The sequence below is a fragment of the Oncorhynchus mykiss genome, chromosome 17 (assembly GCF_057628025.1).
Source record: "Oncorhynchus mykiss isolate SJ-2025 chromosome 17, ASM5762802v1, whole genome shotgun sequence".
Classification (NCBI taxonomy): Eukaryota; Metazoa; Chordata; class Actinopteri; order Salmoniformes; family Salmonidae; genus Oncorhynchus; species Oncorhynchus mykiss.
Window position 1 is genome coordinate 66911803 of NC_143038.1, and position 25698 is coordinate 66937500.

The following is a 25698-nucleotide window of genomic DNA, read 5'->3' on the forward strand; positions in this document are numbered from 1 at the left end:
CCCCAACATCTCAGAGAAAAAAAAGATGTAGCTTTTAATCCAACAGGCATAATGTCAACATTTAAAGATTTGTCTGTGATGTGTATTTTAAGTATGTGTCTTCCCATATGGTCTAGCGGTTAGGATTCCTGGTTTTCACCCAGGTGTCCCGGGTTCAACTCCCGGTATGGGAAAGAATATCTTGTCGTTTGGGATGCACTTGTGTAACAACAGATACTGCATTTTAACTGGCAGCAGTTTCACACAACACAACAATATTCCCTCAGCAACAGGAAATGTGACATGTTATGTAGATTCAAATTATACAAGGCATTTTAAATGTTGAATAGACTTCATGGCTGCATTTCTTGCTCCGCAGTAATATTCATGCAACAACAGGAGGATCCAATTAAGATTTGCATCTGTAACAGAAATCCCAAGGAACCTTGTCGGTGACAGAAGCTATGACTGTGTACACTGGCCTAGGTGTGTCCTGACTTCAGCTTGGCTGTGCGGCCAGTGGTGCAATGGATAACGTGTCTGATAACAGGTCAGAAGATTTAATATTTGACTCCTGTTTGGCTCAAAACTAGATTTATTTGACCAAAATCAAGCTGGGAAAAATACTGTATACTTTTCATTGTGTCTGGCAGTCCTCGATTCAAACACATTTTAGACTGATTTTATATGGGACTTTTCTCCAACATCTCTGAGAAAAAGATGGAGCTTGTAATCACAACAAGCATAATTTCAACGTTTATGGATTTGTCTGTGATGTTTTTTTAAGTAACTGTCTTCCCATATGGTCTGGCGTTTAGGATTCCTGGTTTTCGCCCGGGTTGAACTCCCAGTATGGGAAAGAACATCTTGTCATTTGGGATGCACTTGTGTAAGAACAGATACCACATTTTAACTGGCAGCAGAATCACACAACACAACAATATTCCCTCAGCAACAGCAAATGTGACATGTTTTGTAGATTCATAATTTACAATACTTTTTAAACATTGAATACACTTCAAGTTTGCATTTCTTGCTCTGCAGTAAAATTCATGCAACAACAGGAGGATCAAATTAAGATATGCATCTGAAACAGAAAACCAAGGAACCTTGTTGTTGACAGACGCAATGACTGTGTACACTGGTCTAGCTGTGACCTGACTTCAGCTTAGACTTGGGGCCAGTGGCGCAATGGATAACGTGTCTGACTACGGATCAGAAGATTCTAGGTTCGACTCCTGGCTGGCTCGATACTTAATTTAATTGATTGAAATCAAGCCGGGATTGATACTGAATACTTTTCAGTGCTTCTGGCTGTTCTCACTTCAAACTCATTTTAGACTGATTTCATCTGGACATTCCCCAACATCTCAGAGAAAAAAAAGATGTAGCTTTTAATCCAACAGGCATGATGTCAACATTTAAAGATTTGTCTGTGATGTGTATTTTAAGTATGTGTCTTCCCATATGGTCTAGCGGTTAGGATTCCTGGTTTTCACCCAGGTGGCCCGGGTTCAACTCCCGGTATGGGAAAGAATATCTTGTCGTTTGGGATGCACTTGTGTAACAACAGATACTGCATTTTAACTGGCAGCAGTTTCACACAACACAACAATATTCCCTCAGCAACAGGAAATGTGACATGTTATGTAGATTCAAATTATACAAGGCATTTTAAACGTTGAATACACTTCATGGCTGCATTTCTTGCTCCGCAGTAATATTCATGCAACAACAGGAGGATCAAATTAAGATTTGCATCTGTAACAGAAATCCCAAGGAACCTTGTCGGTGACAGAAGCTATGACTGTGTACACTGGCCTAGGTGTGTCCTGACTTCAGCTTGGCTGTGCGGCCAGTGGCGCAATGGATAACGTGTCTGATAACAGGTCAGAAGATTGAATATTTGACTCCTGTTTGGCTCAAAACTAGATTTATTTGACCAAAATCAAGCTGGGAAAAATACTGTATACTTTTCATTGTGTCTGGCAGTCCTCGATTCAAACACATTTTAGACTGATTTTATATGGGACTTTTCTCCAACATCTCTGAGAAAAAGATGGAGCTTGTAATCACAACAAGCATAATTTCAACGTTTATGGATTTGTCTGTGATGTTTTTTTTAAGTAACTGTCTTCCCATATGGTGTGGCTTTAAGGATTCCTGGTTTTCGCCCGGGTTGAACTCCTAGTATGGGAAAGAACATCTTGTCATTTGGGATGCACTTGTGTAAGAACAGATACCACATTTTAACTGGCAGCAGAATCACACAACACAACAATATTCCCTCAGCAACAGCAAATGTGACATGTTTTGTAGATTCATAATTTACAAGACTTTTTAAACATTGAATACACTTCAAGTTTGCATTTCTTGCTCTGCAGTAAAATTCATGCAACAACAGGAGGATCAAATTAAGATATGCATCTGAAACAGAAAACCAAGGAACCTTGTTGTTGACAGACGCAATGACTGTGTACACTGGTCTAGCTGTGACCTGACTTCAGCTTAGACGTGGGGCCAGTGGCGCAATGGATAACGTGTCTGACTACGGATCAGAAGATTCTAGGTTCGACTCCTGGCTGGCTCAATACTTAATTTAATTTATTGAATTCAAGCCGGGATTGATACTGAATACTTTTCAGTGCTTCTGGCTGTTCTCACTTCAAACTCATTTTAGACTGATTTCATCTGGACATTCCCCAACATCTCAGAGAAAAAAAAGATGTAGCTTTTAATCCAACAGGCATAATGTCAACATTTAAAGATTTGTCTGTGATGTGTATTTTAAGTATGTGTCTTCCCATATGGTCTACTGGTTAGGATTCCTGGTTTTCACCCAGGTGGCCCGGGTTCAACTCCCGGTATGGGAAAGAATATCTTGTTGTTTGGGATGCACTTGTGTAACAACAGATACTGCATTTTAACTGGCAGCAGTTTCACACAACACAACAATATTCCCTCAGCAACAGGAAATGTGACATGTTATGTAGATTCAAATTATACAAGGCATTTTAAACGTTGAATAGACTTCATGGCTGCATTTCTTGCTCTGCAGTAATATTCATGCAACAACAGGAGGATCAAATTAAGATTTGCATCTGTAACAGAAATCCCAAGGAACCTTGTCGGTGACAGAAGCTATGACTGTGTACACTGGCCTAGGTGTGTCCTGACTTCAGCTTGGCTGTGCGGCCAGTGGTGCAATGGATAACGTGTCTGATAACAGGTCAGAAGATTGAATATTTGACTCCTGTTTGGCTCAAAACTAGATTTATTTGGCCAAAATCAAGCTGGGAAAAATACTGTATACTTTTCATTGTGTCTGGCAGTTCTCGATTCAAACACATTTTAGACTGATTTTATATGGGACTTTTCTCCAACATCTCTGAGAAAAAGATGGAGCTTGTAATTACAACTTGCATAATTTCAACGTTTATGGATTTGTCTGTGATGTTTTTTTAAGTAACTGTCTTCCCATATGGTCTGGCGTTTAGGATTCCTGGTTTTCGCCCGGGTTGAACTCCCAGTATGGGAAAGAACATCTTGTCATTTGGGATGCACTTGTGTAAGAACAGATACCACATTTTAACTGGCAGCAGAATCACACAACACAACAATATTCCCTCAGCAACAGCAAATGTGACATGTTTTGTAGATTCACAATTTACAATACTTTTTAAACATTGAATACACTTCAAGTTTGCATTTCTTGCTCTGCAGTAAAATTCATGCAACAACAGGAGGATCAAATTAAGATATGCATCTGAAACAGAAAACCAAGGAACCTTGTTGTTGACAGACGCAATGACTGTGTACACTGGTCTAGCTGTGACCTGACTTCAGCTTAGACTTGGGGCCAGTGGCGCAATGGATAACGTGTCTGACTACGGATCAGAAGATTCTAGGTTCGACTCCTGGCTGGCTCGATACTTAATTTAATTGATTGAAATCAAGCCGGGATTGATACTGAATACTTTTCAGTGCTTCTGGCTGTTCTCACTTCAAACTCATTCCCCAACATCTCAGAGAAAAAAAAGATGTAGCTTTTAATCCAACAGGCATAATGTCAACATTTAAAGATTTGTCTGTGATGTGTATTTTAAGTATGTGTCTTCCCATATGGTCTAGCGGTTAGGATTCCTGGTTTTCACCCAGGTGTCTCGGGTTCAACTCCCGGTATGGGAAAGAATATCTTGTCGTTTGGGATGCACTTGTGTAACAACAGATACTGCATTTTAACTGGCAGCAGTTTCACACAACACAACAATATTCCCTCAGCAACAGGAAATGTGACATGTTATGTAGATTCAAATTATACAAGGCATTTTAAATGTTGAATAGACTTCATGGCTGCATTTCTTGCTCCGCAGTAATATTCATGCAACAACAGGAGGATCCAATTAAGATTTGCATCTGTAACAGAAATCCCAAGGAACCTTGTCGGTGACAGAAGCTATGACTGTGTACACTGGCCTAGGTGTGTCCTGACTTCAGCTTGGCTGTGCGGCCAGTGGTGCAATGGATAACGTGTCTGATAACAGGTCAGAAGATTTAATATTTGACTCCTGTTTGGCTCAAGACTAGATTTATTTGACCAAAATCAAGCTGGGAAAAATACTGTATACTTTTCATTGTGTCTGGCAGTCCTCGATTCAAACACATTTTAGACTGATTTTATATGGGACTTTTCTCCAACATCTCTGAGAAAAAGATGGAGCTTGTAATCACAACAAGCATAATTTCAACGTTTATGGATTTGTCTGTGATGTTTTTTTAAGTAACTGTCTTCCCATATGGTCTGGCGTTTAGGATTCCTGGTTTTCGCCCGGGTTGAACTCCCAGTATGGGAAAGAACATCTTGTCATTTGGGATGCACTTGTGTAAGAACAGATACCACATTTTAACTGGCAGCAGAATCACACAACACAACAATATTCCCTCAGCAACAGCAAATGTGACATGTTTTGTAGATTCATAATTTACAATACTTTTTAAACATTGAATACACTTCAAGTTTGCATTTCTTGCTCTGCAGTAAAATTCATGCAACAACAGGAGGATCAAATTAAGATATGCATCTGAAACAGAAAACCAAGGAACCTTGTTGTTGACAGACGCAATGACTGTGTACACTGGTCTAGCTGTGACCTGACTTCAGCTTAGACTTGGGGCCAGTGGCGCAATGGATAACGTGTCTGACTACGGATCAGAAGATTCTAGGTTCGACTCCTGGCTGGCTCGATACTTAATTTAATTGATTGAAATCAAGCCGGGATTGATACTGAATACTTTTCAGTGCTTCTGGCTGTTCTCACTTCAAACTCATTCCCCAACATCTCAGAGAAAAAAAAGATGTAGCTTTTAATCCAACAGGCATAATGTCAACATTTAAAGATTTGTCTGTGATGTGTATTTTAAGTATGTGTCTTCCCATATGGTCTAGCGGTTAGGATTCCTGGTTTTCACCCAGGTGTCCCGGGTTCAACTCCCGGTATGGGAAAGAATATCTTGTCGTTTGGGATGCACTTGTGTAACAACAGATACTGCATTTTAACTGGCAGCAGTTTCACACAACACAACAATATTCCCTCAGCAACAGGAAATGTGACATGTTATGTAGATTCAAATTATACAAGGCATTTTAAATGTTGAATAGACTTCATGGCTGCATTTCTTGCTCCGCAGTAATATTCATGCAACAACAGGAGGATCCAATTAAGATTTGCATCTGTAACAGAAATCCCAAGGAACCTTGTCGGTGACAGAAGCTATGACTGTGTACACTGGCCTAGGTGTGTCCTGACTTCAGCTTGGCTGTGCGGCCAGTGGTGCAATGGATAACGTGTCTGATAACAGGTCAGAAGATTTAATATTTGACTCCTGTTTGGCTCAAAACTAGATTTATTTGACCAAAATCAAGCTGGGAAAAATACTGTATACTTTTCATTGTGTCTGGCAGTCCTCGATTCAAACACATTTTAGACTGATTTTATATGGGACTTTTCTCCAACATCTCTGAGAAAAAGATGGAGCTTGTAATCACAACAAGCATAATTTCAACGTTTATGGATTTGTCTGTGATGTTTTTTTTAAGTAACTGTCTTCCCATATGGTCTGGCTTTAAGGATTCCTGGTTTTCGCCCGGGTTGAACTCCCAGTATGGGAAAGAACATCTTGTCATTTGGGATGCACTTGTGTAAGAACAGATACCACATTTTAACTGGCAGCAGAATCACACAACACAACAATATTCCCTCAGCAACAGCAAATGTGACATGTTTTGTAGATTCATAATTTACAAGACTTTTTAAACATTGAATACACTTCAAGTTTGCATTTCTTGCTCTGCAGTAAAATTCATGCAACAACAGGAGGATCAAATTAAGATATGCATCTGAAACAGAAAACCAAGGAACCTTGTTGTTGACAGACGCAATGACTGTGTACACTGGTCTAGCTGTGACCTGACTTCAACTTAGACGTGGGGCCAGTGGTGCAATGGATAACGTGTCTGACTACGGATCAGAAGATTCTAGGTTCGACTCCTGGCTGGCTCAATATTTAATTGATTGAATTCAAGCCGGGATTCATACTGTATACTTTTCAGTTCCTCTGGCTGTTCTCACTTCAAACTCATTTTAGACTGATTTCATCTGGACATTCCCCAACATCTCAGAGAAAAAAAGATGTCGCTTTTAATCCAACAGGCATCATGTCAACATTTAAAGATTTGTATGTGATGTGTATTTTAAGTATGTGTCTTCCCATATGGTCTAGCGGTTAGGATTCCTGGTTTTCACCCAGGTGGCCCGGGTTCAACTCCCGGTATGGGAAAGAATATCTTGTCGTTTGGGATGCACTTGTGTAACAACAGATCCTGCATTTTAACTGGCAGCAGTTTCACACAACACAACAATATTCCCTCAGCAACAGCAAATGTGACATGTTTTGTAGATTCATAATTTACAAGACTTTTTAAACATTGAATACACTTCAAGTTTGCATTTCTTGCTCTGCAGTAAAATTCATGCAACAACAGGAGGATCAAATTAAGATATGCATCTGAAACAGAAAACCAAGGAACCTTGTTGTTGACAGACGCAATGACTGTGTACACTGGTCTAGCTGTGACCTGACTTCAGCTTATACATGGGGCCAGTGGCGCAATGGATAACGTGTCTGACTACGGATCAGAAGATTCTAGGTTCGACTCCTGGCTGGCTCAATACTTAATTGAATTGATTGAATTCAAGCCGGGATTGATACTGAATACTTTTCAGTGCTTCTGGCTGTTCTCACTTCAAACTGATTTCATCTGGACATTCCCCAACATCTCAGAGAAAAAAAAGATGTAGCTTTTAATCCAACAGGCATAATGTCAACATTTAAAGATTTGTCTGTGATGTGTATTTTAAGTATGTGTCTTCCCATATGGTCTAGCGGTTAGGATTCCTGGTTTTCACCCAGGTGGCCCGGGTTCAACTCCCGGTATGGGAAAGAATATCTTGTCGTTTGGGATGCACTTGTGTAACAACAGATACTGCATTTTAACTGGCAGCAGTTTCACACAACACAACAATATTCCCTCAGCAACAGGAAATGTGACATGTTATGTAGATTCAAATTATACAAGGCATTTTAAACGTTGAATAGACTTCATGGCTGCATTTCTTGCTCCGCAGTAATATTCATGCAACAACAGGAGGATCAAATTAAGATTTGCATCTGTAACAGAAATCCCAAGGAACCTTGTCGGTAACAGAAGCTATGACTGTGTACACTGGCCTAGGTGTGTCCTGACTTCAGCTTGGCTGTGCGGCCAGTGGCGCAATGGATAACGTGTCTGATAACAGGTCAGAAGATTGAATATTTGACTCCTGTTTGGCTCAAAACTAGATTTATTTGACCAAAATCAAGCTGGGAAAAATACTGTATACTTTTCATTGTGTCTGGCAGTCCTCGATTCAAACACATTTTAGACTGATTTTATATGGGACTTTTCTCCAACATCGCTGAGAAAAAGATGGAGCTTGTAATACAACTTGCATCATTTCAACGTTTATGGATTTGTCTGTGATGTTTTTTTTAAGTAACTGTCTTCCCATATGGTCTGGCGTTTAGGATTCCTGGTTTTCGCACGGGTTGAACTCCCGGTATGGGAAAGAATATCTTGTCGTTTGGGATGCACTTGTGTAAGAACAGATACTGCATTTTAGCTGACAGCAGTTTAACACAACACAACAATATTCCCTCAGCAACAGCAAATGTGACATGTTTTGTAGATTCATAATTTACAAGACTTTTTAAACATTGAATACACTTCAAGTTTGCATTTCTTGCTCTGCAGTAAAATTCATGCAACAACAGGAGGATCAAATTAAGATATGCATCTGAAACAGAAAACCAAGGAACCTTGTTGTTGACAGACGCAATGACTGTGTACACTGGTCTAGCTGTGACCTGACTTCAGCTTAGACGTCGGGCCAGTGGCGCAATGGATAACGTGTCTGACTACGGATCAGAAGATTCTAGGTTCGACTCCTGGCTGGCTCAATATTTAATTGATTGAATTCAAGCCGGGATTCATACTGTATACTTTTCAGTTCCTCTGGCTGTTCTCACTTCAAACTCATTTTAGACTGATTTCATCTGGACATTCCCCAACATCTCAGAGAAAAAAAGATGTAGCTTTTAATCCAACAGGCATAATGTCAACATTTAAAGATTTGTCTGTGATGTGTATTTTAAGTATGTGTCTTCCCATATGGTCTAGCGGTTAGGATTCCTGGTTTTCACCCAGGTGGCCCGGGTTCAACTCCCGGTATGGGAAACAATATCTTGTCGTTTGGGATGCACTTGTGTAACAACAGATCCTGCATTTTAACTGGCAGCAGTTTCACACAACACAACAATATTCCCTCAGCAACAGGAAATGTGACATGTTATGTAGATTCAAATTATACAAGGCATTTTAAACGTTGAATAGACTTCATGGCTGCATTTCTTGCTCCGCAGTAATATTCATGCAACAACAGGAGGATCAAATTAAGATTTGCATCTGTAACAGAAATCCCAAGGAACCTTGTCGGTGACAGAAGCTATGACTGTGTACACTGGCCTAGGTGTGTCCTGACTTCAGCTTGGCTGTGCGGCCAGTGGCGCAATGGATAACGTGTCTGATAACAGGTCAGAAGATTGAATATTTGACTCCTGTTTGGCTAAAAACTAGATTTATTTGACCAAAATCAAGCTGGGAAAAATACTGTATACTTTTCATTGTGTCTGGCAGTCCTTGATTCAAACACATTTTAGACTGATTTTATATGGGACTTTTCTCCAACATCTCTGAGAAAAAGATGGAGCTTGTAATCACAACAAGCATAATTTCAACGTTTATGGATTTGTCTGTGATGTTTTTTTTAAGTAACTGTCTTCCCATATGGTCTGGCGTTTAGGATTCCTGGTTTTCGCACGGGTTGAACTCCCGGTATGGGAAAGAATATCTTGTCGTTTGGGATGCACTTGTGTAACAACAGATACTGCATTTTAACTGGCAGCAGTTTCACACAACACAACAATATTCCCTCAGCAACAGGAAATGTGACATGTTATGTAGATTCAAATTATACAAGGCATTTTAAACGTTGAATACACTTCATGGCTGCATTTCTTGCTCCGCAGTAATATTCATGCAACAACAGGAGGATCAAATTAAGATTTGCATCTGTAACAGAAATCCCAAGGAACCTTGTCGGTGACAGAAGCTATGACTGTGTACACTGGCCTAGGTGTGTCCTGACTTCAGCTTGGCTGTGCGGCCAGTGGCGCAATGGATAACGTGTCTGATAACAGGTCAGAAGATTGAATATTTGACTCCTGTTTGGCTCAAAACTAGATTTATTTGACCAAAATCAAGCTGGGAAAAATACTGTATACTTTTCATTGTGTCTGGCAGTCCTCGATTCAAACACATTTTAGACTGATTTTATATGGGACTTTTCTCCAACATCTCTGAGAAAAAGATGGAGCTTGTAATCACAACAAGCATAATTTCAACGTTTATGGATTTGTCTGTGATGTTTTTTTTAAGTAACTGTCTTCCCATATGGTGTGGCTTTAAGGATTCCTGGTTTTCGCCCGGGTTGAACTCCTAGTATGGGAAAGAACATCTTGTCATTTGGGATGCACTTGTGTAAGAACAGATACCACATTTTAACTGGCAGCAGAATCACACAACACAACAATATTCCCTCAGCAACAGCAAATGTGACATGTTTTGTAGATTCATAATTTACAAGACTTTTTAAACATTGAATACACTTCAAGTTTGCATTTCTTGCTCTGCAGTAAAATTCATGCAACAACAGGAGGATCAAATTAAGATATGCATCTGAAACAGAAAACCAAGGAACCTTGTTGTTGACAGACGCAATGACTGTGTACACTGGTCTAGCTGTGACCTGACTTCAGCTTAGACGTGGGGCCAGTGGCGCAATGGATAACGTGTCTGACTACGGATCAGAAGATTCTAGGTTCGACTCCTGGCTGGCTCAATACTTAATTGAATTGATTGAATTCAAGCCGGGATTGATACTGAATACTTTTCAGTGCTTCTGGCTGTTCTCACTTCAAACTGATTTCATCTGGACATTCCCCAACATCTCAGAGAAAAAAAAGATGTAGCTTTTAATCCAACAGGCATAATGTCAACATTTAAAGATTTGTCTGTGATGTGTATTTTAAGTATGTGTCTTCCCATATGGTCTACTGGTTAGGATTCCTGGTTTTCACCCAGGTGGCCCGGGTTCAACTCCCGGTATGGGAAAGAATATCTTGTTGTTTGGGATGCACTTGTGTAACAACAGATACTGCATTTTAACTGGCAGCAGTTTCACACAACACAACAATATTCCCTCAGCAACAGGAAATGTGACATGTTATGTAGATTCAAATTATACAAGGCATTTTAAACGTTTAATAGACTTCATGGCTGCATTTCTTGCTCTGCAGTAATATTCATGCAACAACAGGAGGATCAAATTAAGATTTGCATCTGTAACAGAAATCCCAAGGAACCTTGTCGGTGACAGAAGCTATGACTGTGTACACTGGCCTAGGTGTGTCCTGACTTCAGCTTGGCTGTGCGGCCAGTGGTGCAATGGATAACGTGTCTGATAACAGGTCAGAAGATTGAATATTTGACTCCTGTTTGGCTCAAAACTAGATTTATTTGGCCAAAATCAAGCTGGGAAAAATACTGTATACTTTTCATTGTGTCTGGCAGTTCTCGATTCAAACACATTTTAGACTGATTTTATATGGGACTTTTCTCCAACATCTCTGAGAAAAAGATGGAGCTTGTAATTACAACTTGCATAATTTCAACGTTTATGGATTTGTCTGTGATGTTTTTTTAAGTAACTGTCTTCCCATATGGTCTGGCGTTTAGGATTCCTGGTTTTCGCCCGGGTTGAACTCCCAGTATGGGAAAGAACATCTTGTCATTTGGGATGCACTTGTGTAAGAACAGATACCACATTTTAACTGGCAGCAGAATCACACAACACAACAATATTCCCTCAGCAACAGCAAATGTGACATGTTTTGTAGATTCACAATTTACAATACTTTTTAAACATTGAATACACTTCAAGTTTGCATTTCTTGCTCTGCAGTAAAATTCATGCAACAACAGGAGGATCAAATTAAGATATGCATCTGAAACAGAAAACCAAGGAACCTTGTTGTTGACAGACGCAATGACTGTGTACACTGGTCTAGCTGTGACCTGACTTCAGCTTAGACTTGGGGCCAGTGGCGCAATGGATAACGTGTCTGACTACGGATCAGAAGATTCTAGGTTCGACTCCTGGCTGGCTCGATACTTAATTTAATTGATTGAAATCAAGCCGGGATTGATACTGAATACTTTTCAGTGCTTCTGGCTGTTCTCACTTCAAACTCATTCCCCAACATCTCAGAGAAAAAAAAGATGTAGCTTTTAATCCAACAGGCATAATGTCAACATTTAAAGATTTGTCTGTGATGTGTATTTTAAGTATGTGTCTTCCCATATGGTCTAGCGGTTAGGATTCCTGGTTTTCACCCAGGTGTCCCGGGTTCAACTCCCGGTATGGGAAAGAATATCTTGTCGTTTGGGATGCACTTGTGTAACAACAGATACTGCATTTTAACTGGCAGCAGTTTCACACAACACAACAATATTCCCTCAGCAACAGGAAATGTGACATGTTATGTAGATTCAAATTATACAAGGCATTTTAAATGTTGAATAGACTTCATGGCTGCATTTCTTGCTCCGCAGTAATATTCATGCAACAACAGGAGGATCCAATTAAGATTTGCATCTGTAACAGAAATCCCAAGGAACCTTGTCGGTGACAGAAGCTATGACTGTGTACACTGGCCTAGGTGTGTCCTGACTTCAGCTTGGCTGTGCGGCCAGTGGTGCAATGGATAACGTGTCTGATAACAGGTCAGAAGATTTAATATTTGACTCCTGTTTGGCTCAAAACTAGATTTATTTGACCAAAATCAAGCTGGGAAAAATACTGTATACTTTTCATTGTGTCTGGCAGTCCTCGATTCAAACACATTTTAGACTGATTTTATATGGGACTTTTCTCCAACATCTCTGAGAAAAAGATGGAGCTTGTAATCACAACAAGCATAATTTCAACGTTTATGGATTTGTCTGTGATGTTTTTTTAAGTAACTGTCTTCCCATATGGTCTGGCGTTTAGGATTCCTGGTTTTCGCCCGGGTTGAACTCCTAGTATGGGAAAGAACATCTTGTCATTTGGGATGCACTTGTGTAAGAACAGATACCACATTTTAACTGGCAGCAGAATCACACAACACAACAATATTCCCTCAGCAACAGCAAATGTGACATGTTTTGTAGATTCATAATTTACAATACTTTTTAAACATTGAATACACTTCAAGTTTGCATTTCTTGCTCTGCAGTAAAATTCATGCAACAACAGGAGGATCAAATTAAGATATGCATCTGAAACAGAAAACCAAGGAACCTTGTTGTTGACAGACGCAATGACTGTGTACACTGGTCTAGCTGTGACCTGACTTCAGCTTAGACTTGGGGCCAGTGGCGCAATGGATAACGTGTCTGACTACGGATCAGAAGATTCTAGGTTCGACTCCTGGCTGGCTCGATACTTAATTTAATTGATTGAAATCAAGCCGGGATTGATACTGAATACTTTTCAGTGCTTCTGGCTGTTCTCACTTCAAACTCATTTTAGACTGATTTCATCTGGACATTCCCCAACATCTCAGAGAAAAAAAAGATGTAGCTTTTAATCCAACAGGCATGATGTCAACATTTAAAGATTTGTCTGTGATGTGTATTTTAAGTATGTGTCTTCCCATATGGTCTAGCGGTTAGGATTCCTGGTTTTCACCCAGGTGGCCCGGGTTCAACTCCCGGTATGGGAAAGAATATCTTGTCGTTTGGGATGCACTTGTGTAACAACAGATACTGCATTTTAACTGGCAGCAGTTTCACACAACACAACAATATTCCCTCAGCAACAGGAAATGTGACATGTTATGTAGATTCAAATTATACAAGGCATTTTAAACGTTGAATACACTTCATGGCTGCATTTCTTGCTCCGCAGTAATATTCATGCAACAACAGGAGGATCAAATTAAGATTTGCATCTGTAACAGAAATCCCAAGGAACCTTGTCGGTGACAGAAGCTATGACTGTGTACACTGGCCTAGGTGTGTCCTGACTTCAGCTTGGCTGTGCGGCCAGTGGCGCAATGGATAACGTGTCTGATAACAGGTCAGAAGATTGAATATTTGACTCCTGTTTGGCTCAAAACTAGATTTATTTGACCAAAATCAAGCTGGGAAAAATACTGTATACTTTTCATTGTGTCTGGCAGTCCTCGATTCAAACACATTTTAGACTGATTTTATATGGGACTTTTCTCCAACATCTCTGAGAAAAAGATGGAGCTTGTAATCACAACAAGCATAATTTCAACGTTTATGGATTTGTCTGTGATGTTTTTTTTAAGTAACTGTCTTCCCATATGGTGTGGCTTTAAGGATTCCTGGTTTTCGCCCGGGTTGAACTCCTAGTATGGGAAAGAACATCTTGTCATTTGGGATGCACTTGTGTAAGAACAGATACCACATTTTAACTGGCAGCAGAATCACACAACACAACAATATTCCCTCAGCAACAGCAAATGTGACATGTTTTGTAGATTCATAATTTACAAGACTTTTTAAACATTGAATACACTTCAAGTTTGCATTTCTTGCTCTGCAGTAAAATTCATGCAACAACAGGAGGATCAAATTAAGATATGCATCTGAAACAGAAAACCAAGGAACCTTGTTGTTGACAGACGCAATGACTGTGTACACTGGTCTAGCTGTGACCTGACTTCAGCTTAGACGTGGGGCCAGTGGCGCAATGGATAACGTGTCTGACTACGGATCAGAAGATTCTAGGTTCGACTCCTGGCTGGCTCAATACTTAATTTAATTTATTGAATTCAAGCCGGGATTGATACTGAATACTTTTCAGTGCTTCTGGCTGTTCTCACTTCAAACTCATTTTAGACTGATTTCATCTGGACATTCCCCAACATCTCAGAGAAAAAAAAGATGTAGCTTTTAATCCAACAGGCATAATGTCAACATTTAAAGATTTGTCTGTGATGTGTATTTTAAGTATGTGTCTTCCCATATGGTCTACTGGTTAGGATTCCTGGTTTTCACCCAGGTGGCCCGGGTTCAACTCCCGGTATGGGAAAGAATATCTTGTTGTTTGGGATGCACTTGTGTAACAACAGATACTGCATTTTAACTGGCAGCAGTTTCACACAACACAACAATATTCCCTCAGCAACAGGAAATGTGACATGTTATGTAGATTCAAATTATACAAGGCATTTTAAACGTTGAATAGACTTCATGGCTGCATTTCTTGCTCTGCAGTAATATTCATGCAACAACAGGAGGATCAAATTAAGATTTGCATCTGTAACAGAAATCCCAAGGAACCTTGTCGGTGACAGAAGCTATGACTGTGTACACTGGCCTAGGTGTGTCCTGACTTCAGCTTGGCTGTGCGGCCAGTGGTGCAATGGATAACGTGTCTGATAACAGGTCAGAAGATTGAATATTTGACTCCTGTTTGGCTCAAAACTAGATTTATTTGGCCAAAATCAAGCTGGGAAAAATACTGTATACTTTTCATTGTGTCTGGCAGTTCTCGATTCAAACACATTTTAGACTGATTTTATATGGGACTTTTCTCCAACATCTCTGAGAAAAAGATGGAGCTTGTAATTACAACTTGCATAATTTCAACGTTTATGGATTTGTCTGTGATGTTTTTTTAAGTAACTGTCTTCCCATATGGTCTGGCGTTTAGGATTCCTGGTTTTCGCCCGGGTTGAACTCCCAGTATGGGAAAGAACATCTTGTCATTTGGGATGCACTTGTGTAAGAACAGATACCACATTTTAACTGGCAGCAGAATCACACAACACAACAATATTCCCTCAGCAACAGCAAATGTGACATGTTTTGTAGATTCACAATTTACAATACTTTTTAAACATTGAATACACTTCAAGTTTGCATTTCTTGCTCTGCAGTAAAATTCATGCAACAACAGGAGGATCAAATTAAGATATGCATCTGAAACAGAAAACCAAGGAACCTTGTTGTTGACAGACGCAATGACTGTGTACACTGGTCTAGCTGTGACCTGACTTCAGCTTAGACTTGGGGCCAGTGGCGCAATGGATAACGTGTCTGACTACAGATCAGAAGATTCTAGGTTCGACTCCTGGCTGGCTCGATACTTAATTTAATTGATTGAAATCAAGCCGGGATTGATACTGAATACTTTTCAGTGCTTCTGGCTGTTCTCACTTCAAACTCATTCCCCAACATCTCAGAGAAAAAAAAGATGTAGCTTTTAATCCAACAGGCATAATGTCAACATTTAAAGATTTGTCTGTGATGTGTATTTTAAGTATGTGTCTTCCCATATGGTCTAGCGGTTAGGATTCCTGGTTTTCACCCAGGTGTCTCGGGTTCAACTCCCGGTATGGGAAAGAATATCTTGTCGTTTGGGATGCACTTGTGTAACAACAGATACTGCATTTTAACTGGCAGCAGTTTCACACAACACAACAATATTCCCTCAGCAACAGGAAATGTGACATGTTATGTAGATTCAAATTATACAAGGCATTTTAAATGTTGAATAGACTTCATGGCTGCATTTCTTGCTCCGCAGTAATATTCATGCAACAACAGGAGGATCCAATTAAGATTTGCATCTGTAACAGAAATCCCAAGGAACCTTGTCGGTGACAGAAGCTATGACTGTGTACACTGGCCTAGGTGTGTCCTGACTTCAGCTTGGCTGTGCGGCCAGTGGTGCAATGGATAACGTGTCTGATAACAGGTCAGAAGATTTAATATTTGACTCCTGTTTGGCTCAAGACTAGATTTATTTGACCAAAATCAAGCTGGGAAAAATACTGTATACTTTTCATTGTGTCTGGCAGTCCTCGATTCAAACACATTTTAGACTGATTTTATATGGGACTTTTCTCCAACATCTCTGAGAAAAAGATGGAGCTTGTAATCACAACAAGCATAATTTCAACGTTTATGGATTTGTCTGTGATGTTTTTTTAAGTAACTGTCTTCCCATATGGTCTGGCGTTTAGGATTCCTGGTTTTCGCCCGGGTTGAACTCCCAGTATGGGAAAGAACATCTTGTCATTTGGGATGCACTTGTGTAAGAACAGATACCACATTTTAACTGGCAGCAGAATCACACAACACAACAATATTCCCTCAGCAACAGCAAATGTGACATGTTTTGTAGATTCATAATTTACAATACTTTTTAAACATTGAATACACTTCAAGTTTGCATTTCTTGCTCTGCAGTAAAATTCATGCAACAACAGGAGGATCAAATTAAGATATGCATCTGAAACAGAAAACCAAGGAACCTTGTTGTTGACAGACGCAATGACTGTGTACACTGGTCTAGCTGTGACCTGACTTCAGCTTAGACTTGGGGCCAGTGGCGCAATGGATAACGTGTCTGACTACGGATCAGAAGATTCTAGGTTCGACTCCTGGCTGGCTCGATACTTAATTTAATTGATTGAAATCAAGCCGGGATTGATACTGAATACTTTTCAGTGCTTCTGGCTGTTCTCACTTCAAACTCATTCCCCAACATCTCAGAGAAAAAAAAGATGTAGCTTTTAATCCAACAGGCATAATGTCAACATTTAAAGATTTGTCTGTGATGTGTATTTTAAGTATGTGTCTTCCCATATGGTCTAGCGGTTAGGATTCCTGGTTTTCACCCAGGTGTCCCGGGTTCAACTCCCGGTATGGGAAAGAATATCTTGTCGTTTGGGATGCACTTGTGTAACAACAGATACTGCATTTTAACTGGCAGCAGTTTCACACAACACAACAATATTCCCTCAGCAACAGGAAATGTGACATGTTATGTAGATTCAAATTATACAAGGCATTTTAAATGTTGAATAGACTTCATGGCTGCATTTCTTGCTCCGCAGTAATATTCATGCAACAACAGGAGGATCCAATTAAGATTTGCATCTGTAACAGAAATCCCAAGGAACCTTGTCGGTGACAGAAGCTATGACTGTGTACACTGGCCTAGGTGTGTCCTGACTTCAGCTTGGCTGTGCGGCCAGTGGTGCAATGGATAACGTGTCTGATAACAGGTCAGAAGATTTAATATTTGACTCCTGTTTGGCTCAAAACTAGATTTATTTGACCAAAATCAAGCTGGGAAAAATACTGTATACTTTTCATTGTGTCTGGCAGTCCTCGATTCAAACACATTTTAGACTGATTTTATATGGGACTTTTCTCCAACATCTCTGAGAAAAAGATGGAGCTTGTAATCACAACAAGCATAATTTCAACGTTTATGGATTTGTCTGTGATGTTTTTTTTAAGTAACTGTCTTCCCATATGGTCTGGCTTTAAGGATTCCTGGTTTTCGCCCGGGTTGAACTCCCAGTATGGGAAAGAACATCTTGTCATTTGGGATGCACTTGTGTAAGAACAGATACCACATTTTAACTGGCAGCAGAATCACACAACACAACAATATTCCCTCAGCAACAGCAAATGTGACATGTTTTGTAGATTCATAATTTACAAGACTTTTTAAACATTGAATACACTTCAAGTTTGCATTTCTTGCTCTGCAGTAAAATTCATGCAACAACAGGAGGATCAAATTAAGATATGCATCTGAAACAGAAAACCAAGGAACCTTGTTGTTGACAGACGCAATGACTGTGTACACTGGTCTAGCTGTGACCTGACTTCAACTTAGACGTGGGGCCAGTGGTGCAATGGATAACGTGTCTGACTACGGATCAGAAGATTCTAGGTTCGACTCCTGGCTGGCTCAATATTTAATTGATTGAATTCAAGCCGGGATTCATACTGTATACTTTTCAGTTCCTCTGGCTGTTCTCACTTCAAACTCATTTTAGACTGATTTCATCTGGACATTCCCCAACATCTCAGAGAAAAAAAGATGTCGCTTTTAATCCAACAGGCATCATGTCAACATTTAAAGATTTGTATGTGATGTGTATTTTAAGTATGTGTCTTCCCATATGGTCTAGCGGTTAGGATTCCTGGTTTTCACCCAGGTGGCCCGGGTTCAACTCCCGGTATGGGAAAGAATATCTTGTCGTTTGGGATGCACTTGTGTAACAACAGATCCTGCATTTTAACTGGCAGCAGTTTCACACAACACAACAATATTCCCTCAGCAACAGCAAATGTGACATGTTTTGTAGATTCATAATTTACAAGACTTTTTAAACATTGAATACACTTCAAGTTTGCATTTCTTGCTCTGCAGTAAAATTCATGCAACAACAGGAGGATCAAATTAAGATATGCATCTGAAACAGAAAACCAAGGAACCTTGTTGTTGACAGACGCAATGACTGTGTACACTGGTCTAGCTGTGACCTGACTTCAGCTTATACATGGGGCCAGTGGCGCAATGGATAACGTGTCTGACTACGGATCAGAAGATTCTAGGTTCGACTCCTGGCTGGCTCAATACTTAATTGAATTGATTGAATTCAAGCCGGGATTGATACTGAATACTTTTCAGTGCTTCTGGCTGTTCTCACTTCAAACTGATTTCATCTGGACATTCCCCAACATCTCAGAGAAAAAAAAGATGTAGCTTTTAATCCAACAGGCATAATGTCAACATTTAAAGATTTGTCTGTGATGTGTATTTTAAGTATGTGTCTTCCCATATGGTCTAGCGGTTAGGATTCCTGGTTTTCACCCAGGTGGCCCGGGTTCAACTCCCGGTATGGGAAAGAATATCTTGTCGTTTGGGATGCACTTGTGTAACAACAGATACTGCATTTTAACTGGCAGCAGTTTCACACAACACAACAATATTCCCTCAGCAACAGGAAATGTGACATGTTATGTAGATTCAAATTATACAAGGCATTTTAAACGTTGAATAGACTTCATGGCTGCATTTCTTGCTCCGCAGTAATATTCATGCAACAACAGGAGGATCAAATTAAGATTTGCATCTGTAACAGAAATCCCAAGGAACCTTGTCGGTAACAGAAGCTATGACTGTGTACACTGGCCTAGGTGTGTCCTGACTTCAGCTTGGCTGTGCGGCCAGTGGTGCAATGGATAACGTGTCTGATAACAGGTCAGAAGATTGAATATTTGACTCCTGTTTGGCTCAAAACTAGATTTATTTGACCAAAATCAAGCTGGGAAAAATACTGTATACTTTTCATTGTGTCTGGCAGTCCTCGATTCAAACACATTTTAGACTGATTTTATATGGGACTTTTCTCCAACATCGCTGAGAAAAAGATGGAGCTTGTAATACAACTTGCATCATTTCAACGTTTATGGATTTGTCTGTGATGTTTTTTTTAAGTAACTGTCTTCCCATATGGTCTGGCGTTTAGGATTCCTGGTTTTCGCACGGGTTGAACTCCCGGTATGGGAAAGAATATCTTGTCGTTTGGGATGCACTTGTGTAAGAACAGATACTGCATTTTAGCTGACAGCAGTTTAACACAACACAACAATATTCCCTCAGCAACAGCAAATGTGACATGTTTTGTAGATTCATAATTTACAAGACTTTTTAAACATTGAATACACTTCAAGTTTGCATTTCTTGCTCTGCAGTAAAATTCATGCAACAACAGGAGGATCAAATTAAGATATGCATCTGAAACAGAAAACCAAGGAACCTTGTTGTTGACAGACGCAATGACTGTGTACACTGGTCTAGCTGTGACCTGACTTCAGCTTAGACGTCGGGCCAGTGACGCAATGGATAACGTGTCTGACTACGGATCAGAAGATTCTAGGTTCGACTCCTGGCTGGCTCAATATTTAATTGATTGAATTCAAGCCGGGATTCATACTGTATACTTTTCAGTTCCTCTGGCTGTTCTCACTTCAAACTCATTTTAGACTGATTTCATCTGGACATTCCCCAACATCTCAGAGAAAAAAAGATGTAGCTTTTAATCCAACAGGCATAATGTCAACATTTAAAGATTTGTCTGTGATGTGTATTTTAAGTATGTGTCTTCCCATATGGTCTAGCGGTTAGGATTCCTGGTTTTCACCCAGGTGGCCCGGGTTCAACTCCCGGTATGGGAAACAATATCTTGTCGTTTGGGATGCACTTGTGTAACAACAGATACTGCATTTTAACTGGCAGCAGTTTCACACAACACAACAATATTCCCTCAGCAACAGGAAATGTGACATGTTATGTAGATTCAAATTATACAAGGCATTTTAAACGTTGAATAGACTTCATGGCTGCATTTCTTGCTCCGCAGTAATATTCATGCAACAACAGGAGGATCAAATTAAGATTTGCATCTGTAACAGAAATCCCAAGGAACCTTGTCGGTAACAGAAGCTATGACTGTGTACACTGGCCTAGGTGTGTCCTGACTTCAGCTTGGCTGTGCGGCCAGTGGCGCAATGGATAACGTGTCTGATAACAGGTCAGAAGATTGAATATTTGACTCCTGTTTGGCTCAAAACTAGATTTATTTGACCAAAATCAAGCTGGGAAAAATACTGTATACTTTTCATTGTGTCTGGCAGTCCTCGATTCAAACACATTTTAGACTGATTTTATATGGGACTTTTCTCCAACATCGCTGAGAAAAAGATGGAGCTTGTAATACAACTTGCATCATTTCAACGTTTATGGATTTGTCTGTGATGTTTTTTTTAAGTAACTGTCTTCCCATATGGTCTGGCGTTTAGGATTCCTGGTTTTCGCACGGGTTGAACTCCCGGTATGGGAAAGAATATCTTGTCGTTTGGGATGCACTTGTGTAAGAACAGATACTGCATTTTAGCTGACAGCAGTTTAACACAACACAACAATATTCCCTCAGCAACAGCAAATGTGACATGTTTTGTAGATTCATAATTTACAAGACTTTTTAAACATTGAATACACTTCAAGTTTGCATTTCTTGCTCTGCAGTAAAATTCATGCAACAACAGGAGGATCAAATTAAGATATGCATCTGAAACAGAAAACCAAGGAACCTTGTTGTTGACAGACGCAATGACTGTGTACACTGGTCTAGCTGTGACCTGACTTCAGCTTAGACGTCGGGCCAGTGGCGCAATGGATAACGTGTCTGACTACGGATCAGAAGATTCTAGGTTCGACTCCTGGCTGGCTCAATATTTAATTGATTGAATTCAAGCCGGGATTCATACTGTATACTTTTCAGTTCCTCTGGCTGTTCTCACTTCAAACTCATTTTAGACTGATTTCATCTGGACATTCCCCAACATCTCAGAGAAAAAAAGATGTAGCTTTTAATCCAACAGGCATAATGTCAACATTTAAAGATTTGTCTGTGATGTGTATTTTAAGTATGTGTCTTCCCATATGGTCTAGCGGTTAGGATTCCTGGTTTTCACCCAGGTGGCCCGGGTTCAACTCCCGGTATGGGAAACAATATCTTGTCGTTTGGGATGCACTTGTGTAACAACAGATCCTGCATTTTAACTGGCAGCAGTTTCACACAACACAACAATATTCCCTCAGCAACAGGAAATGTGACATGTTATGTAGATTCAAATTATACAAGGCATTTTAAACGTTGAATAGACTTCATGGCTGCATTTCTTGCTCCGCAGTAATATTCATGCAACAACAGGAGGATCAAATTAAGATTTGCATCTGTAACAGAAATCCCAAGGAACCTTGTCGGTGACAGAAGCTATGACTGTGTACACTGGCCTAGGTGTGTCCTGACTTCAGCTTGGCTGTGCGGCCAGTGGCGCAATGGATAACGTGTCTGATAACAGGTCAGAAGATTGAATATTTGACTCCTGTTTGGCTAAAAACTAGATTTATTTGACCAAAATCAAGCTGGGAAAAATACTGTATACTTTTCATTGTGTCTGGCAGTCCTTGATTCAAACACATTTTAGACTGATTTTATATGGGACTTTTCTCCAACATCTCTGAGAAAAAGATGGAGCTTGTAATCACAACAAGCATAATTTCAACGTTTATGGATTTGTCTGTGATGTTTTTTTTAAGTAACTGTCTTCCCATATGGTCTGGCGTTTAGGATTCCTGGTTTTCGCACGGGTTGAACTCCCGGTATGGGAAAGAATATCTTGTCGTTTGGGATGCACTTGTGTAACAACAGATACTGCATTTTAACTGGCAGCAGTTTCACACAACACAACAATATTCCCTCAGCAACAGGAAATGTGACATGTTATGTAGATTCAAATTATACAAGGCATTTTAAACGTTGAATAGACTTCATGGCTGCATTTCTTGCTCCGCAGTAATATTCATGCAACAACAGGAGGATCAAATTAAGATTTGCATCTGTAACAGAAATCCCAAGGAACCTTGTCGGTGACAGAAGCTATGACTGTGTACACTGGCCTAGGTGTGTCCTGACTTCAGCTTGGCTGTGCGGCCAGTGGCGCAATGGATAACGTGTCTGATAACAGGTCAGAAGATTGAATATTTGACTCCTGTTTGGCTCAAAACTAGATTTATTTGACCAAAATCAAGCTGGGAAATATACTGTATACTTTTCATTTTGTCTGGCAGTCCTCGATTCAAACACATTTTAGACTGATTTTATATGGGACTTTTCTCCAACATCTCTGAGAAAAAGATGGAGCTTGTCATCACAACAAGCATAATTTCAACGTTTATGGATTTGTCTGTGATGTTTTTTTTAAGTAACTGTCTTCCCATATGGTCTGGCTTTAAGGATTCCTGGTTTTCGCCCGGGTTGAACTCCCAGTATGGTAAAGAACATCTTGTCATTTGGGATGCACTTGTGTAAGAACAGATACCACATTTTAACTGGCAGCAGAATCACACAACACAACAATATTCCCTCAGCAACAGCAAATGTGACATGTTTTGTAGATTCATAATTTACAAGACTTTTTAAACATTGAATACACTTCAAGTTTGCATTTCTTGCTCTGCAGTAAAATTCATGCAACAACAGGAGGATCAAATTAAGATATGCATCTGAAACAGAAAACCAAGGAACCTTGTTGTTGACAGACGCAATGACTGTGTACACTGGTCTAGCTGTGACCTGACTTCAGCTTAGACGTGGGGCCAGTGGCGCAATGGATAACGTGTCTGACTACGGATCAGAAGATTCTAGGTTCGACTCCTGGCTGGCTCAATATTTAATTGATTGAATTCAAGCCGGGATTCATACTGTATACTTTTCAGTTCCTCTGGCTGTTCTCACTTCAAACTCATTTTAGACTGATTTCATCTGGACATTCCCCAACATCTCAGAGAAAAAAAGATGTAGCTTTTAATCCAACAGGCATAATGTCAACATTTAAAGATTTGTCTGTGATGTGTATTTTAAGTATGTGTCTTCCCATATGGTCTAGCGGTTAGGATTCCTGGTTTTCACCCAGGTGGCCGGGGTTCAACTCCCGGTATGGGAAAGAATATCTTGTCGTTTGGGATGCGCTTGTGTAACAACAGATACTGCATTTTAACTGGCAGCAGTTTCACACAACACAACAATATTCCCTCAGCAACAGGAAATGTGACATGTTATGTAGATTCAAATTATACAAGGCATTTTAAATGTTGAATAGACTTCATGGCTGCATTTCTTGCTCTGCAGTAATATTCATGCAACAACAGGAGGATCAAATTAAGATTTGCATCTGTAACAGAAATCCCAAGGAACCTTGTCGGTGACAGAAGCTATGACTGTGTACACTGGCCTAGGTGTGTCCTGACTTCAGCTTGGCTGTGCGGCCAGTGGCGCAATGGATAACGTGTCTGATAACAGGTCAGAAGATTTAATATTTGACTCCTGTTTGGCTCAAAACTAGATTTATTTGACCAAAATCAAGCTGGGAAAAATACTGTATACTTTTCATTGTGTCTGGCAGTCCTCGATTAAAACACATTTTAGACTGATTTTATATGGGACTTTTCTCCAACATCTCTGAGAAAAAGATGGAGCTTGTAATCACAACAAGCATAATTTCAACGTTTATGGATTTGTCTATGATGTTTTTTTTAAGTAACTGTCTTCCCATATGGTCTGGCTTTAAGGATTCCTGGTTTTCGCCCGGGTTGAACTCCCAGTATGGGAAAGAACATCTTGTCATTTGGGATGCACTTGTGTAAGAACAGATACCACATTTTAACTGGCAGCAGAATCACACAACACAACAATATTCCCTCAGCAACAGCAAATGTGACATGTTTTGTAGATTCATAATTTACAAGACTTTTTAAACATTGAATACACTTCAAGTTTGCATTTCTTGCTCTGCAGTAAAATTCATGCAACAACAGGAGGATCAAATTAAGATATGCATCTGAAACAGAAAACCAAGGAACCTTGTTGTTGACAGATGCAATGACTGTGTACACTGGTCTAGCTGTGACCTGACTTCAGCTTAGACGTGGGGCCAGTGGCGCAATGGATAACGTGTCTGACTACGGATCAGAAGATTCTAGGTTCGACTCCTGGCTGGCTCGATCCTTAATTTAATTGATTGAAATCAAGCCGGGATTGATACTGAGTACTTTTCAGTGCTTCTGGCTGTTCTCACTTCAAACTCATTTTAGACTGATTTCATCTGGACATTCCCCAACATCTCAGAGAAAAAAAGATGTAGCTTTTAATCCAACAGGCATCATGTCAACATTTAAAGATTTGTCTGTGATGTGTATTTTAAGTATGTGTCTTCCCATATGGTCTAGCGGTTAGGATTCCTGGTTTTCACCCAGGTGGCCCGGGTTCAACTCCCGGTATGGGAAAGAATATCTTGTCGTTTGGGATGCACTTGTGTAACAACAGATACTGCATTTTAACTGGCAGCAGTTTCACACAACACAACAATATTCCCTCAGCAACAGGAAATGTGACATGTTATGTAGATTCAAATTATACAAGGCATTTTAAACGTTGAATAGACTTCATGGCTGCATTTCTTGCTCCGCAGTAATATTCATGCAACAACAGGAGGATCAAATTAAGATTTGCATCTGTAACAGAAATCCCAAGGAACCTTGTCGGTGACAG

At 39.9% G+C, this 25698-nt stretch overlaps 33 non-coding genes across 33 annotated transcripts; all 33 read left to right on the forward strand.

The window, feature by feature from the left end:
* The first annotated feature begins 101 nt into the window (after positions 1-101).
* On the forward strand, positions 102-173 carry trnae-uuc (transfer RNA glutamic acid (anticodon UUC)). The gene has a single exon. It is a non-coding gene; the product is annotated as a tRNA-Glu (tRNA).
* A 983-nt stretch (positions 174-1156) lies between these two features.
* On the forward strand, positions 1157-1229 carry trnar-acg (transfer RNA arginine (anticodon ACG)). Its single transcript has one exon. It is a non-coding gene; the product is annotated as a tRNA-Arg (tRNA).
* A 211-nt stretch (positions 1230-1440) lies between these two features.
* Positions 1441-1512, forward strand: trnae-uuc (transfer RNA glutamic acid (anticodon UUC)). Its single transcript has one exon. It is a non-coding gene; the product is annotated as a tRNA-Glu (tRNA).
* Positions 1513-2496: 984 nt separating this feature from the next.
* Positions 2497-2569, forward strand: trnar-acg (transfer RNA arginine (anticodon ACG)). The gene has a single exon. It is a non-coding gene; the product is annotated as a tRNA-Arg (tRNA).
* A 211-nt stretch (positions 2570-2780) lies between these two features.
* On the forward strand, positions 2781-2852 carry trnae-uuc (transfer RNA glutamic acid (anticodon UUC)). Its single transcript has one exon. It is a non-coding gene; the product is annotated as a tRNA-Glu (tRNA).
* Positions 2853-3835: 983 nt separating this feature from the next.
* Positions 3836-3908, forward strand: trnar-acg (transfer RNA arginine (anticodon ACG)). Its single transcript has one exon. It is a non-coding gene; the product is annotated as a tRNA-Arg (tRNA).
* Positions 3909-5150: 1242 nt separating this feature from the next.
* Positions 5151-5223, forward strand: trnar-acg (transfer RNA arginine (anticodon ACG)). Its single transcript has one exon. It is a non-coding gene; the product is annotated as a tRNA-Arg (tRNA).
* A 187-nt stretch (positions 5224-5410) lies between these two features.
* trnae-uuc (transfer RNA glutamic acid (anticodon UUC)) lies at positions 5411-5482 on the forward strand. The gene has a single exon. It is a non-coding gene; the product is annotated as a tRNA-Glu (tRNA).
* A 1262-nt stretch (positions 5483-6744) lies between these two features.
* On the forward strand, positions 6745-6816 carry trnae-uuc (transfer RNA glutamic acid (anticodon UUC)). Its single transcript has one exon. It is a non-coding gene; the product is annotated as a tRNA-Glu (tRNA).
* A 318-nt stretch (positions 6817-7134) lies between these two features.
* trnar-acg (transfer RNA arginine (anticodon ACG)) lies at positions 7135-7207 on the forward strand. Its single transcript has one exon. It is a non-coding gene; the product is annotated as a tRNA-Arg (tRNA).
* Positions 7208-7407: 200 nt separating this feature from the next.
* Positions 7408-7479, forward strand: trnae-uuc (transfer RNA glutamic acid (anticodon UUC)). The gene has a single exon. It is a non-coding gene; the product is annotated as a tRNA-Glu (tRNA).
* Positions 7480-8462: 983 nt separating this feature from the next.
* On the forward strand, positions 8463-8535 carry trnar-acg (transfer RNA arginine (anticodon ACG)). Its single transcript has one exon. It is a non-coding gene; the product is annotated as a tRNA-Arg (tRNA).
* Positions 8536-8740: 205 nt separating this feature from the next.
* Positions 8741-8812, forward strand: trnae-uuc (transfer RNA glutamic acid (anticodon UUC)). Its single transcript has one exon. It is a non-coding gene; the product is annotated as a tRNA-Glu (tRNA).
* A 1650-nt stretch (positions 8813-10462) lies between these two features.
* On the forward strand, positions 10463-10535 carry trnar-acg (transfer RNA arginine (anticodon ACG)). Its single transcript has one exon. It is a non-coding gene; the product is annotated as a tRNA-Arg (tRNA).
* Positions 10536-10735: 200 nt separating this feature from the next.
* On the forward strand, positions 10736-10807 carry trnae-uuc (transfer RNA glutamic acid (anticodon UUC)). The gene has a single exon. It is a non-coding gene; the product is annotated as a tRNA-Glu (tRNA).
* A 983-nt stretch (positions 10808-11790) lies between these two features.
* Positions 11791-11863, forward strand: trnar-acg (transfer RNA arginine (anticodon ACG)). Its single transcript has one exon. It is a non-coding gene; the product is annotated as a tRNA-Arg (tRNA).
* Positions 11864-12050: 187 nt separating this feature from the next.
* On the forward strand, positions 12051-12122 carry trnae-uuc (transfer RNA glutamic acid (anticodon UUC)). The gene has a single exon. It is a non-coding gene; the product is annotated as a tRNA-Glu (tRNA).
* A 983-nt stretch (positions 12123-13105) lies between these two features.
* trnar-acg (transfer RNA arginine (anticodon ACG)) lies at positions 13106-13178 on the forward strand. The gene has a single exon. It is a non-coding gene; the product is annotated as a tRNA-Arg (tRNA).
* Positions 13179-13389: 211 nt separating this feature from the next.
* trnae-uuc (transfer RNA glutamic acid (anticodon UUC)) lies at positions 13390-13461 on the forward strand. The gene has a single exon. It is a non-coding gene; the product is annotated as a tRNA-Glu (tRNA).
* Positions 13462-14445: 984 nt separating this feature from the next.
* Positions 14446-14518, forward strand: trnar-acg (transfer RNA arginine (anticodon ACG)). The gene has a single exon. It is a non-coding gene; the product is annotated as a tRNA-Arg (tRNA).
* Positions 14519-14729: 211 nt separating this feature from the next.
* trnae-uuc (transfer RNA glutamic acid (anticodon UUC)) lies at positions 14730-14801 on the forward strand. The gene has a single exon. It is a non-coding gene; the product is annotated as a tRNA-Glu (tRNA).
* A 983-nt stretch (positions 14802-15784) lies between these two features.
* trnac-aca (transfer RNA cysteine (anticodon ACA)) lies at positions 15785-15857 on the forward strand. Its single transcript has one exon. It is a non-coding gene; the product is annotated as a tRNA-Cys (tRNA).
* A 1242-nt stretch (positions 15858-17099) lies between these two features.
* trnar-acg (transfer RNA arginine (anticodon ACG)) lies at positions 17100-17172 on the forward strand. Its single transcript has one exon. It is a non-coding gene; the product is annotated as a tRNA-Arg (tRNA).
* A 187-nt stretch (positions 17173-17359) lies between these two features.
* On the forward strand, positions 17360-17431 carry trnae-uuc (transfer RNA glutamic acid (anticodon UUC)). Its single transcript has one exon. It is a non-coding gene; the product is annotated as a tRNA-Glu (tRNA).
* Positions 17432-18693: 1262 nt separating this feature from the next.
* Positions 18694-18765, forward strand: trnae-uuc (transfer RNA glutamic acid (anticodon UUC)). The gene has a single exon. It is a non-coding gene; the product is annotated as a tRNA-Glu (tRNA).
* Positions 18766-19083: 318 nt separating this feature from the next.
* trnar-acg (transfer RNA arginine (anticodon ACG)) lies at positions 19084-19156 on the forward strand. The gene has a single exon. It is a non-coding gene; the product is annotated as a tRNA-Arg (tRNA).
* A 200-nt stretch (positions 19157-19356) lies between these two features.
* Positions 19357-19428, forward strand: trnae-uuc (transfer RNA glutamic acid (anticodon UUC)). The gene has a single exon. It is a non-coding gene; the product is annotated as a tRNA-Glu (tRNA).
* A 1261-nt stretch (positions 19429-20689) lies between these two features.
* trnae-uuc (transfer RNA glutamic acid (anticodon UUC)) lies at positions 20690-20761 on the forward strand. The gene has a single exon. It is a non-coding gene; the product is annotated as a tRNA-Glu (tRNA).
* A 983-nt stretch (positions 20762-21744) lies between these two features.
* trnar-acg (transfer RNA arginine (anticodon ACG)) lies at positions 21745-21817 on the forward strand. The gene has a single exon. It is a non-coding gene; the product is annotated as a tRNA-Arg (tRNA).
* Positions 21818-22022: 205 nt separating this feature from the next.
* trnae-uuc (transfer RNA glutamic acid (anticodon UUC)) lies at positions 22023-22094 on the forward strand. Its single transcript has one exon. It is a non-coding gene; the product is annotated as a tRNA-Glu (tRNA).
* Positions 22095-23744: 1650 nt separating this feature from the next.
* On the forward strand, positions 23745-23817 carry trnar-acg (transfer RNA arginine (anticodon ACG)). The gene has a single exon. It is a non-coding gene; the product is annotated as a tRNA-Arg (tRNA).
* A 1261-nt stretch (positions 23818-25078) lies between these two features.
* Positions 25079-25151, forward strand: trnar-acg (transfer RNA arginine (anticodon ACG)). The gene has a single exon. It is a non-coding gene; the product is annotated as a tRNA-Arg (tRNA).
* A 210-nt stretch (positions 25152-25361) lies between these two features.
* Positions 25362-25433, forward strand: trnae-uuc (transfer RNA glutamic acid (anticodon UUC)). Its single transcript has one exon. It is a non-coding gene; the product is annotated as a tRNA-Glu (tRNA).
* Positions 25434-25698: the final 265 nt, after the last annotated feature.